The sequence below is a fragment of the Macaca mulatta genome, chromosome 10 (genome assembly GCF_049350105.2).
Source record: "Macaca mulatta isolate MMU2019108-1 chromosome 10, T2T-MMU8v2.0, whole genome shotgun sequence".
NCBI lineage: Eukaryota > Metazoa > Chordata > Mammalia > Primates > Cercopithecidae > Macaca > Macaca mulatta.
The window spans coordinates 86,330,507-86,344,881 of record NC_133415.1 but is presented as its reverse complement, the minus strand read 5'-3'; the positions used below and the strand labels follow the sequence as shown (position 1 = coordinate 86,344,881).

Genomic DNA, 14,375 nt, shown 5'->3' with positions numbered 1-14,375 from the left:
TCATGTGGTTGGCCCCTTTGGATGACAGCTGTATGCACCACAAGCAGAGGGCTGTTGTGCTAGCTTTGTGGGACATCTCAGAGTATGGCAACTCTATACCTTATGACAGGGAGAAAGTGTTAAAAGCTCTAAGAGAAAAATAGTAGCAAATGGGTGCAAATGTAAGTTTACTTAAGAAAATTCCCTTAATTATGGTTCTTTCTACAAATCAATTGAAATCATTTTCTCATTTCCATATTAAACTTTAGGCCCAAATTCTCTATTTGCTCACAGCCTTAACTTATCAACTCCTTACCATTTTGGGGGGATCTATTCTTAAAAACCAAGGAAACTAATACTCAATGTAAATTAATTCAATCATATATAAATTGCCCTAGAAAAAATTTTAGAGGTGGAAAAATTTTAATTAGGTGTACCAATACTAAAGTAGTCAGCTGTAAAGGAAAAAATAAATATAAATATTAACAATTGATATTTTGATGTTATTTGTGACCAACTGACCACAAAGGAAAGCTGATTTAAGCCTTTCTTCAGGCTGGGTGCGGTGGCTCAAGCCTGTAATCCCAGCACTTTGGGAGGCCAAGACAGGCGGATCACAAGGTCAGGAGACCAAGACCATCCTGGCTAACACGGTGAAACCCCGTCTCTACTAAAAAATACAAAAACACTAGCCGGGCGAGGTGGCAGGCGCCTGTAGTCCCAGCTACTCTGGGAGGCTGAGGCAGGAGAATGGCGTAAACCCGGGAGGCGGAGCTTGCAGCGAGCAAGCTGTGAGCAAATAGAGAGTCTGGGCCTAAAATTTAATAAGATCCGGCCACTGTACTCCAACCTGGGCGACAGAGCGAGACTCTGTCTCAAAATAAATAAATAAATAAATAAATGCCTTTCTTCAGATGCCCAGGAACACCTTGTACACGTTCTCAATCCACATTGATAATGAAACAAGTTTTATATTTACCCAAGATTTGAGTAGGACAAGACTTTCTTGCTGGGAAGGATAAACACAAGTCAGGAAAGAATTATACTAGTAATAGCTACCATTATTCTCCATCTTTATGTATTCATTTAGAAATAACAAAATACTTATTACACGCAAATAATGGTGCTAAAATATTTTCTTATTTAAATGACACTAAGACAATGGAAGTTACCATCGCCACTACCACTTTATTTAACCAGAAGTAACTCAGAGAAGTAAAAAAATTATGTCCCAAGTTATATGGCTAAGAAATGGCAGCTCCGCTGAGCTCCAGAGACCATACTATAACAAAATAAATAATGCAAAAAGAATTATTGTAGGACTCAATGAAGTCTGCACATTGTGACCAAGAATTTAATAAGACACATTGACTACAGTTCAAAGAGACTTCACATTCTACTACATAGTTCCTGTCTTTCTTCACAAATATATGAACATAAATACACAGTGTATAGCCCAAGCACACCCTGGAGAAGTTAGAAAACTGAAGCATAGGAGCTGCTATGTAGGAGCCCATTTAAGTCAGAGAGGCTTCTGACAAAAAGCCCCACTGTCAAATAAATGAGCTTAAGGAGTGGCAATGGGGTACCTTAAGGAGTAAGAACAAACAAGCCACGATTTCAAAAATGTTGGCTCCACACCAAGATCACCCTTCTCTTCTTGGTATACCTCATCAAAATCAACAATCCAGAAAGTTCATTCCATCACTATTTTTAAAAATCCAGCTATATTAGAAAAATGGATAAATACTTAGTATAGGCACAAGTATAAAATGGTCAACAGCCGTCACTGCTTACTGAAATGATTAACAATGACACTCTGAAAGATAACCAGGTACTCTGTGTTTTCCAAATAGACTGAAAGATGGAGGCAGAACAAAATCAACTAGAAAAACAATTTCTTTGGCAAACATTTCAGTGACACAATTAGCACCCACTCAATTCATCTATTATGGAGCACTCCATCTTTTTTTGGCATTAAACTAAAATTGGGACAGGGAAGATGGACTAAATATGGCAATAAATAACAGAGAAAAGTAGCAGCTATAAGATCTCATAGACCACCCAGTACAGAATAAAACTCTCAGAGATGGAGCACACTTATACGCTTGGAATGGTTTAACTCATATTCTTCCAAACACTGTGATTCTTCACAAGTGTGAGCAGAAATACGGATGTGCTGTAACAAAAATGTACAGCTGCATCCTGCAGATGTCGAGCTGTCAGCTCTGTGATCAGCAGCCATGCTGTCTGCCTTGCCGGCGCCCTCCTGGTGGCCGCCTCAGTCAGCACTCTGGGCTGTGCCCAGAAAATTGGGGGAGGTTATTCCTGTTGGGCAGCACCCTTTGCAATCAAGAGATGATTATCTGGGAACTGAAATGCTGATATGATGGTGATGTCTCAGTTTTCTCCTCTATAAAAATAAAAACACTACCAGCTGGCTTTTATTTCCTATCCCCGAGGGGCTGTTATTTGGATAAAAAGCTTTGAAAATTAAAAGCACCATGCAAATATAAGGCTATAGTATAGTGGAGACCAAATCCAAACAACATAAATGGAAGGTAGATGGGCACTCTGGCAGGGCAAGTATCCATCTCTGCCATCAGAGCAAACTCCTAAGTTCCAGTGTCTACTTTTATATTAAGATGAGACCTCTGCTAGACATTAAGCAGGCAGAAAGTCTACAAAACAGGCTGTGCTCTCCACCTGCAATGCCCTGCTTTCCCTGTCTCTAGCACTTTAGAAACTCCTACTTTAAGGTCTAACTCCAAGTCCTACCTGATACTCAAGTGCACCTTGACAGAAATAAATCCTCCCACATTTGGACTCTTAACAGCTCCTTATAAACATCTCTGTGATTTCATTTGTCATATTGTGCCACAGGTGATTTGTTTCTGTGCCTGTCTCTCTGTGAGTTCCTTGAGCTCTTCACTCTTACAACCATAGCTCCTAGTATAACACCTGGTAATTTGGTGAGATTTAGGCTTTTAGTGAAAGAGGAAAAAAAAAACCCTATTAAGAAAGACTCTATAACTCTTTCCTAATTCCTCTTAACTAACTACAATACAGTACAGAAAGGTTTCTATACCTTTTCTAGTAAGGCAGAACTTCCCAAGCTGTGTGTCAGCGACCAATGCCAGAGAGTTGTGAAGAATGATTATGAGTTTACTGAGATACTGATTTCCTCAGCCTGGGACAGCCAATCAGAACTTAACACTTTCTATGTAAGCTATGATGTGAAAAGAGGTTTGGAAGCATTATATAAATGTGAAGATTTAATCTTTTAAAATATTAGACTAATTTTAAAAAGCAGGATAAAGCACTTCACAAATTGTGACATTAATTAAGGCATCAAGAAAAAAAAATGACTAGAAATAATTGCTTCACCTACTGTTGACTAGAAAATAAGTGTTTCAGAACACTGGCATCAGGTAAAACAGCATATCCTGAAAGAGAAAAATAACACAGCTACCTCGCATAGCAGTCAGTCTGCGCAAACACCATATGGTTTGCTAATTTAATCAACAATACCCAAATTTACTTTTTCATCCTGCAGATAAAATGAAAATGAAGTTGCTAGAAATATTTTAGAAATTATTTTGCCACTCCAAATGTCTAATAAAATACATACAGTACCGAAGCTTATTCATCCAGGCTCCCTTTGAAAGCACAAAAACGCTTTATCAGCCACATTTTTTTAAAGCACAAAAAACATTGGTCAGTTTAATCTTTTCATTTTAAATCTGTATTTTAAGACCAATCATTCTTCACATCACACAACCCAAATTCAAACCCTTTGCCCTTCTCCATTCCATCTACAAGAAACAAAGCTCAGACCTTCCCCATCTCTTGACTAGACTGATCATACTCATCTCAAAATACCCCCATGAAATTCTTTTGCCCAGAAGCCTCCATCTCAAAAAGCCAATGAAGTCACACTTCCCTGCTTAAAAAGAACACAACTTTATAAGAGTTTTTGTTTGTTTGCTTGGAGATGGAGTTTCATTCTTGTTTCCCAGGCTGGAGTGCAATGGCATGATTTCGGCTCACCGCAACCTCCGCCTCCCAGGTTCAAGCCATTCTCCTGCCTCAGCCACCGGAGTAGCTGGGATTACACGCATGTGCCACCACGCCCGGCTAATTTTGTATTTTTAGTAGAGACGGGGTTTCTCCATGTTGGTCAGGCTGGTCTGGAACTCCCAATCTCAGGTGATCCACCCGCCTCAGCCTTCCAAAGCGCTGGGATTACAGGCGTGAGCCACCGCGCTCGGCCTTTAAAGCAAATTGTTTCTAGGGAAGAGTATATTTCTCTGTTATTAAATTAGACCTCTATTAGAAATGAATGTTTCACACGCACCTTTCCATTTCCTTGCCAGGACCTGTATTTCTTTCAACCTTATTCCAGATTCACCTGGTAATTCACCTGGTGATCTGCTTATGCTTCAAAAGATGAATGCAACATCACAGGTACAGTCAGGATTGTGCTCCACAAAAACTACCATCCTCAATCTTCATCATAATATCTAGACAGGAACTGGTATGGTGGCTCTTGCCTGTAATCCCAGCACTTTGGGCAGCCAACATGGGAAGACTGCTTTAGCCTAGGAGTTTCAGACCCACCGGGCAACATGGCAAAACTCCACCTCTACAAAAAAAATAAGAAAAATTAGCCAGGTATGGTGGCAAACACCTCTAGTCCTAACTACTCGGGAGGCTGAGGTGGGACAACTACCTGAGCCCATGAAGTCAAGTCTGCTGTGAGCCATGATGGTACCACTGCACTCCAGCCTCGGTGAAGAGTTAAGACCCTGTCTCAAAATAATAATAATAGGGCGGGGTGTGGTGGCTCACACGTATAATCCTAGCACTTTGGGAGGGTGAGGTGGGGGGATCACGAGGTCAGGAGTTTGAGGCCAGCCTGGCCAATATGGTAGCGTGGTAGCTACCATAAAAAGCGTGGAGATTAAATTCTAGTAGAAAACACAGGCAGTAAAGATGATTAATAACTAATATATATGCAGCCTAAAATGTATGTTTATGTATATTTAAGATGTTTTATAATGTTACAAAAAATGAAAGTGCTAAGGAGAAAGGGAAAGAGTTTAAGGAGATCCAGGTTAGTTTGAGGAGGGTAGTTAAGGAGGGTCCCAACTGAAAGGTGATTATTTTAAGAATGTGAAGAGATGATGGATGTTGAGTACTGTATGTGACACATTGCTTCTCACTTTCTGAGTTGTTCTTCTTCTCCTTCTCCTTCTTCTTTTCTTTTGAGATGGAGTCTCTCTCTGTCGCCCAGGCTGAAGTGCAGTGGCATGATCTTGGCTCACTGCAACCTCTGCCTCCCGGGTTCAAGCGATTCTTTTGCCTCAACCTCACAGCTAGCTGGGACTACAGGCACCCATCACCACGCCCGGCTAATTTTTTTTATATATGTTTAGTAGACACGGGGTTTCACCGTGTTAGCCAGGATGGTCTCGATCTCCTGACCTTGTGATCCACCCGCCTGGGCCTCCCAAAGTGCTGGGATTACAGGCGTGAGCCACTGCGCCCAACCATCTACCTATATTTTTATCTAAAACACTTGAGAGCAAGCTGGAAACATTACACTCTCTTATGCTTAAATATTTCAGTGTGTAATTGCTAAGAGTTAGGACATTTACTTACACAAGCACAGTATAATTACCAAAATTATTAACATTAATACCCTACCACCATCTAATTTACAGATATTATTCTAAAATTTATGGGGGGTTTCCTCATATAAATGAGATTGGCAGATCACCTGAAGTCAGGAGTTCGGGACCAGCCGGGCCAACATGGCAAAACCCTGTCTCTACTAACAATGCAAAAATTAGCCAGGCATGGTGGTGGGCGCCTGTAGTCCCAGTTACTCTGGAGGCTGAGGCGGCAGAATCGCTTGAACCTGGGAGGCGGAGGTTACGGTGAGCCGGCATCGTGCCATTGCACTCCAGCCTGGGCAACAGAGCAAGACTCCATCTCCAAAAAAAAAAAGGAAAAGAAAAGAAAAGAAATCACCACTCCCAAGTGCTAATGGAAAATAACTGTCAACCTTTACACTCTAACCACATTTAACTATCATTCAAGTAAAGGTGAAATAAAGATATCTTCAGATCAGCAAAGAGTATACTACTTACAGATTCTCCAAGAATTATTAACAGACACACTTGGTAGAAAGGGAAATTAACCCAGAAGGGAAATTGTGATAAATATGCAATGTGACCAGATAATTCAATAAATATATTGGTAAACCTAAATTAATATCAGCTTTGAAAATAATGGTAACTATTATTTTGGCTGGGAGAGTAACACCCAAAATGGAAACAAAATCCTAGACAGCAGTAATATATTGAAAAAGTTACTCAATTTGAAGTGTTCTAAGACTTCTGTTAAAGAAAAAAATGGATATGTGTATTGACATTTTAGACTTTATGTCAAGTACACGTTAAAATTTTAAAAGCAATCATCAAAATAAGGAAAATGAAATATCTGTCTTTAACCCACTATTTTCACTTATCCAATTAAGAGTATCTATTGATTTGTGCATATGAAACGTGAGAAAATAGAATGAAGTTGTACATTAAAAAGAAACAAACCAAAAAAGTCAAAGAGCCTTAACATTTTTACTGAAGTGTTTGAAACTGACTCCGAAAAACAACAGAATTCACAAGACAAATCACCAATTCTCTGTCCCTCCTCCAGACCCACTTAAAAGCTTTGTTCCCTTGGTTCCCTTGGATGGAAAGGCAGGGAAACACTTTCATTCATTCTCCAAGATAAAGGTGGAAATTAACATTTCTAGAAGGTCAATCACATACACACCAAGTCTGTTGTCCTCCCCTACTTTAGACATGAAGAACAGAGCCAGGACTGGGGAAAGGCAAGTGAGAAGCCTAGGGCCCAGACAAAGCACTTGTGGTTATTTGCCATGCTTCTCTCCTTGGGGAGACAGAAGCACAGTTTGCTTGTGGAAACCTCAGTTCACATTCACAGTGCAAGAAAACTTAGGGCTGGAATGAGAGAGGACAACTTAATAAAGCTTAAAGAGATAGACTGCAAACTCCTTTTACTATTCAACTTTGTTTCTCAGTATGTACAATGACAGAACGAAACAATCAGTAAGGCCACAGAAGGAAACCTCCATTCTTCCTAAGTACCAAAAAGAAGGGTTAACAGCACATGTACTCACCTCAAGACAATAACATCTATAGCAATACTGGTCAACATTCCTAACATGTACTAGCTCCAAACTTCAAATCAAAGTACACTTAATTTGGAGTCAGAGAAGGCTGTTTCAAATCTCAACTCTTCCCCTTTACTGACTTCTCTACCTTTCAATTTCTCCACTGCTTAAAACGAAGGAGCAGATTAAAAAGCTCCGAAAAAAACTCTTCAAATACTACAAATCCTAACCTATTCTAAATATAATCACACTGCTCTACCTGGAGGCTTGCCTTCATAGGAACTGTCAGGTAAAATGTTGGCTGCCGGGGCTTTTCAAATTCTAGTATTTTTTGTTTGTTTGTTTGTTTGTTTGTTTGTTTTTGAGATGGAGTCTCGCTCTTGTCACCCAGGCTGGAGTACAGTGGCATGATCTCGGCTCACTGCAAACTCTGCCTCCTGGGTTCAAGCAATTCTCCTGCCTCAGCCTCCCCAGTAGCTGGGATTACAGGCATGCACCACCACACCTGGCTAGATTTTTTTGTATTTTTAGTAGAGATGGGGCTTCACCATTTTGGCCAGGCCAGTCTCAAACTCCTGACTTCAGGTGATCCGCCCGCCTTGGCCTCCCAAACTGCTGGGATTACAGGTGTGAGCCACTGTGCCCAGCCATTTGTTTTTGAGATGAGGTCTGGCCATGTCGCCCAGGCTTGTCTTGAATGACTGGGCTCAAGTAATTCTCTTGCCTCAGCCTTCTGAGTACTTGAGACGACAGGCACACAACACAGGGCCTGGCTCTAGTACCTTTTTATACTCCAAAAGAAATAGAATATAAAGAAGAAAGACAAAAAGACATTTATTCCAACAGAAATGGCCCTATGTTCCACAATTATGACAAAAGCTCTATGCAGCTAAGTTTAAAACATTGAAATTGTTACTTTAAATGTGCGAATTATTAAATAATTTAATTTAAAATGCTGTAGACTCAAGATTTTACTTTAAAACTGGGTTACACTGCTAAACTCTCAACAGGCAAAAGTCAGTGACCTCCCCCGTGATTTCCTGGGCTACTGACTTATAAAGGCCACCAAATACCCTTCACTGATGGGGTAGTGACTTTGTCAAGGTCACAATACAATTCATCAGGAGTCAGTAACAACTTTGGATTGTCCTTAAAATTCTATCTAGGGTTTGAAGCTGATAATTTATTACCTGTTTGAGATTACAATCTTGATTTAGAACAATAACCAAAATGGAACACTTAAGTTTGTTTACTGATGAAGGAAGAAAGAAGTCTAAAACATCGACCTTCTCATTGTGGTATTTATTTTAATGAGTAAACTAGAACAATTATTTGTGTAAACACCGAGAACAAACAACAAAATAATGCAAAATTAAAGCATTTAACAATGACTGCATGTTGTTTTCTCCCACAAAACATATTATCCTTCTAAACTAGGCCCCTTTCCTAACATACTGCCCACTGGATTAAATTTAACAAACCAAAAAGCAAGTGATGAAAATTTTTGTGTGCCCTACCCCCACCCTAGGGGCCTACTGGGCCATGATTTGCTTGAAAATTATGGGTGTGGCATGAAATATTAAAGCAGTGACTAAAATTTTCCATAAAATCCCATCCAAAGTCTAAAAGCTTTACTACTCAGAAACAGATTCATTTCCAGACATTTAAAAGATTTACTATTCCACTTATGATACTCTGGTGTTTCTACATTTAATATTTAGGGAGGAGGTGATGGGGGTAGGGAAAAGGGTGTAATTAGTTTTGCTTGTAAAACGTTCATCACAGTTGTAGCGCCAACTGAGCTATATAGCCCATTGGGGGTCTAATAGATTTCAGGGTATTATAGTTTGAGTAATAGAGGTTGGGGTTGTGGTGGAAATCAATAAATGGCTACTACTTCTTTGCACAGACCCATATGGAAGTAATCAAGCGCAAGGGTGGCAGCTGGGGCCAATAACAGTCACCTGCAGTTGAGGGACATGGGGGTTTCAGATGGGTTTTTAATGCTAATTTCCTACAGAAACAATGAGCTAGAAAGAGCAGAGTAACAGACGAGGCCGGATGAAGACAGACCAGCCAGAACAATGGCTGCACCTGGTGCTGGGAGCGGAGGGACAGAGCCGGCACGCGCCCGCCAGCAGCAGAGGACACATCTGTCACCCTCAAAGCAGCCCATCCCCCAGCTCTTCCAGCAGGGTAACTGATGAAAGGTCCCTAAACGCTAACAGCTTGCCACGCAGCAACAGGTTTGAGTTTTTAAAGACTGCCACATTCTCTACACGCACCCTTCTCTCATGACTAAGAATTAGTTCAGGAAGTGGGTTCCCTGTCAGTCTCAAGTGAGACAGTAAAAATATCCAAGACACTCATTTTAAGTAAATCTTTCAGTTATTGTGACTTCAATGTTTTGGGGGGACATGGAAAGAGAAATCTTATTGAGTGCTGATGCAGGAAGTATCATGCTAGTTTCTTTCTAATTAAATCCTTAGAACTCATTTTTTTCCCATTTTACAGTTGAGAAAACTGAGGCTTAGAGGTGAAGGTTAAATTAGCTTATGGTTACACAGCCTAACGTCAAAACCCACACACAATCTTTCACCGTCTTCTCTCCATCTTTCCAAACTACCACAATCAAATGAAAATACAACAGTCCCCGCCTTGTCTGCAGGAGATGTGTTCCAAGACCCCCAGTAGATGCCTGAAACCCCAGACAGTACCAAACCCTATATATACTATGTTTTCTCCTATACATATATACCTATGATAAAGTTTAATTTACAGGCTGGACGTGGTGGCTCATTCCTGTAATCCCAGCACTTTGGGAGGCCCAAGCAGGTAGATCACCTGAGGTCAGGCGTTTGAAACCAGCCAGGCCAACATGGTGAAACCCCATCTCTACTAAAAATACAAAACATTAGCGGGGCGTGGTGGCACATGACTGTAATCCCAGCTACTGGGGAGGCTGAGGCAGAAGAATTGCTGGAACCTGGGAGGCGGAGGTTGCTATGAGCTGAAATCACGCCATTGCACTCCAGCCTGGGCAACAAGAGTGAAGCTCCATTTCAAATTAAAAAAAAAAAAAAAAGTTTAATTTACAAATTAGGCACAGTAAGAGATTAACAACAATAAATTATTATAACGATTATAATATACTATAATAAAAGTTATGTGAATGTGGTCTCTCTCTCAGAGTGTCTTACTGTACTGTAACACAAGTAACTGAAACCCTGGAAAGTGAAACTTCGACTAAGGGGAGACTACTGTACATACTCCATTTACTGCAGAGCTCCAACTATGAGAGACAACTGCAGATAGGATGTATACATATACAGAACTGCATCCCACCTTGCCAGGCATCTCTAACAAGCTGGTGAGGATTGAACAGTAACAGGATTTCCACGAGCTGTTGCTTTAAACAAAACACAAAGAGTTGCTTTTTCAGGTTTTGGCATGCTTTAGGAAAATTAAATCCATATGCATTTTAAATTTCCCAGCATCAATCTGTGTCATCATAAAGTTCTTAAAAGTCAAACACTGTTTGGAAAGTCCATCAGCCAGTGAAAATACAACCACCAGTTATAATACGTTGTTTTTCTGCGAGATACAACCACCACTAATTCCTTTATTTACTGACTTGAACTTGGAGGGAAAATTAAACAAACCACAGAGGCCATCATGGTAGAAACCTTTTAAATCACAGCTTCCTGGTATATAAATCACACATATAAAAGAGAAGATGGCTATGTATGCATAAAGGTAAGTATCTTAGAAGTAAACAACTGATCTTGGATTTGGAAAGACAGCAACAGCTAGACATACTTCAAAACATGGTAGAAATGAATACTATGTAATTATGCATTTAATAAAGTTTAATTTAAGGCTCCAGAAGAAAGGGAACGTTTCCATCCTGCCACTATGCTCCTTCCAAACATGAGAAGTCCACATCCTTCCTGTCCTTCTAAATTGTGATCAAATGCTACCTCCTTTAGGAAGGGTCTCTGATTCCCACAGTTGGTGTTAATTTTCAGGACTTACTACTTTTGTACTTTTTTTTTTTTTTTCTGAGACTGAGTCTTGCTCTGTCGCCCAAGATGGAGTGCAGTGGCTCGATCTTAGCTCACTGCAACTTCTGCCTCTTGGGTTCAGTTGATTCTTGTGCCTCAGCCTCCCGAGTAGCTGGGATTACAGGTGCATGTCACCACACCCAGCAAGGGTTTTGTCATGTTGGCCAGGCTGGTCTCGAACTCCTGACTTCAAGTGATCCACTCACCTCGGCCTCCCAAAGTGCTGGGATTACAGGTGTAAGCCACTGCGCCCAGCCACTTTTTGAACATTTTATCTCCTCTGTGAGATTTCACCTTTTTAAAAAAATCCCTTACCATATTATCACATACAACAGGCAATTCAAAATAACATTTGTCAAATGGGTGTCCTGGAAACGCAACACAATTCTAGTCTGAGCTCAGCCAGCAACCAGGAGGATATTGAACTCTGGGCTGGGGAAACTATTTGTCATCCCATTATCCTTCCCTCAACTTTCCTATTTTATCTATAAAATAATGTGTTTGACTAAATTACCCAAAGGATCCTTTCCAATCCTAATATTGTCCATAGGTCATCTCTGGGGACTTATGAGCACTTCTAACACTGAGTAGCCTTACAATAACCATCAATGAACTGACCCAACCAATCTTTCGGATCCACTTGAATTTTTCCAGTTGTGTATTAAATATATTTGTTCACTCAAAAGTACTTTTTGATGTTCCCGCAAAGCCACTTAAATGTCATTATCCTCATCTCCAGTTTATTGGCATTACTGTATTATGTGCCTCCAGTCCAGCAAGGACCCTCACTATGAAAAATCCTTGGGTCATTACTGGAAACCAATTTAGGAGAATTTCCTCATTTCATAGTAGTAAGCTTCTCATGATGTTTTCATAATCTTCGGAAAGAACCATGATTTTCTCCAGTATTCAACTCAAATGTATCTTGGTTATAACCTAAGTAGCAAGCAATACTCTCCTGAACTATCTGGTCCTAGCAGGACTTTTAATCACTCAACTTTATTTACAGTGAGTCAATCTTCACATACTAAAATACACATTATTTCTTATTATGTTTCTTGAAACTCTAGCATCCAAAGTATTCCTAGCATGGACATAGTCATATGAAATCCCCTTTTCAGGTCCTCTATAGTAGGCCCTATCCTACAGAAAAGCATTAAGTCCTTTTCTCCCCACTCATGTCTCCTAGGCTACAATGGAAAGTGTTTTCTCACTGAAGGAGTACCATGTGAATTCAGCATAAACACTATATCCTCTCAAGTATTCAGAAAAGTGCCAAAGATGCTTGCTGAACAATGCACCTATCAAAAGAGATGCCCCCAAATTTTTATGAAATCATTTTAGTCAATTTGGTATAAAAGAAAACTTGGAGCCAGGTGCGGTGGGCCACGCCTATAATCCCAGCACTCTAGGAGGCGGGCAGATCACGAGGTCAGGAGATCAAGACCATCCTGACTAACATGGTGAAACCCCGTCTCTACTAAAAATACAAAAAATTAGCCAGGTGTGGTGGTGGGTACCTGTAGTCCCAGCTACTAGGAAGGCTAAGGCAGAAGAATGGCATGAACCTGGGAGGCGGAGCTTGTAGTGAGCTGAGATTGCTGCACTGCAACAGTGCGAGACCCCGTCTCAAAAAAAAAAAAGAAAGAAAAAAAAAGAAACAAAGAAAAAGAAAAGAAAACTTCGGAAAACTTCCATTTTCAAAGTCTCCTTCAAGTCAGTGTGGTGGCTCATGCCTGTAATCCATCACTTTGGGAGGTCAAGGAGGCCCTACTGCTTGAAGCCAGGAGTCTGAGACAAGCCTGGGAAACACGGCAAAACCCCACCTGTATAAAAAATACCAAAATTAGCTGGGCATGGTGGTGCATGCGTGTGGTCCCAGCTACTCACGAGGCTGAGGTGGGAGGATCACTGGAGCCTGGAAGAGTCAAGGCTGCAGTGAGCCATGATCATGCTTCTGCATGCCAGACTGATCTCAAAAAAAGAAGAAAAGAGAAAAGAAAAGAAAAAAAGAGGGCCAGGTGCGATGGCTCATGCCTGTAATCCCAGCACTTTGGGAGGCTGAGGGGGGTGGATCACGAGTTCAGGAGTTCAAGACCAGCCTGACCAACATGTTAAAACCCATCTCTATTAAAAATACAAAAATTAGCCGGGCATGGTGACACACCTGTAATCCCAGCTACTCGGGAGGCTGAGGCAGGAGAATAGCTTGAACCTGGGAGGTGGAGGCTGCAGTGAGCCGAGATAGCGCCACTGCACTCTAGCCTGCACGACAGAGCAAGACTCTATTTCGGGGGAAAAAAAAAAAAAAAAGAAAGAAAGAAAAAGAAAAAAGTCCCCTCCACCTCAATAAATCTGACTGTAAAAATTGGAAGGAAGAAATTGAACAGTACTATACTGTCCACTTAATTACTCAATTAATATAAATAAAGGCTGAAGAACTTTAAGGAATAAAAATATTTTTTAAAGTTTCTATTTGAGAAATAGTAGAATTTTTGCATGACTTGTAATATACAGGAGAAAAAAAAAACAGATTTTTCCAGCGAGAGGTCTCAGAGTGAGGGGAACAATTTAAACAGTGTTGTCACAAAACAGTACAATTCAGTACCTCACTCCTGCTTGTTGACTTTTTCAAAGTTCTTCTGTTCTGGTATAGTTTGGCAAAGATAGCACAGAACATTTAGAATAGATGCAGACAATCTGAGAGATGAGTACAGCAAGAGGGAGGGTGCCCTGAAAACAAGCACTGCAGGCCAGACCCATTCTTGCCCAAGAGTTGAAGTTAAAAATGCAAGGGGTTTAGGAACCTATCACAGCAAAAAAAGTGAACATCTAGAACTCTTGAAACTAACTTGTATGTTTTCTATGTGCCAGACAAATTTCCCCAATAATGAGTCAGGAATTACACAAAATAGAGATTCAAAGAGAATAGTGGCTTGCTTGGGATTACAGAACTAGTGAATAATGGCTATACAGTTTGTCTAACTCCCAAACTCATGTTCTTTCCATAGAATATGGAAAGGAGGCCTGGATTCAGAGGCCTCAAAAACATGAAGACAACGTATGGAAACAATAAGAAGCGGTGCAGTGGCTCATGCCTGTAATCCCAACACTTTGGGAGGCTGAGGCAG

At 40.6% G+C, this 14,375-nt stretch overlaps 1 protein-coding gene across 12 annotated transcripts in view; it reads right to left on the bottom strand.

Annotated features, from left to right (window-relative positions):
• CBFA2T2 (CBFA2/RUNX1 partner transcriptional co-repressor 2) overlaps positions 1-14,375 on the bottom strand; it is a 163,406-nt gene that overhangs the window by 73,002 nt on the left and 76,029 nt on the right. Inside the window, exon 2 of one of the 12 annotated variants that reach the window (XM_077951526.1) lies at positions 4,337-4,624. The exons of the other annotated variants lie outside the window; for them this stretch is intronic. The gene's annotated coding sequence lies outside the window, so the exon portion shown is untranslated. The remainder of the gene's footprint in view (positions 1-4,336; positions 4,625-14,375) is intronic. 12 annotated transcript variants of the gene reach the window in all.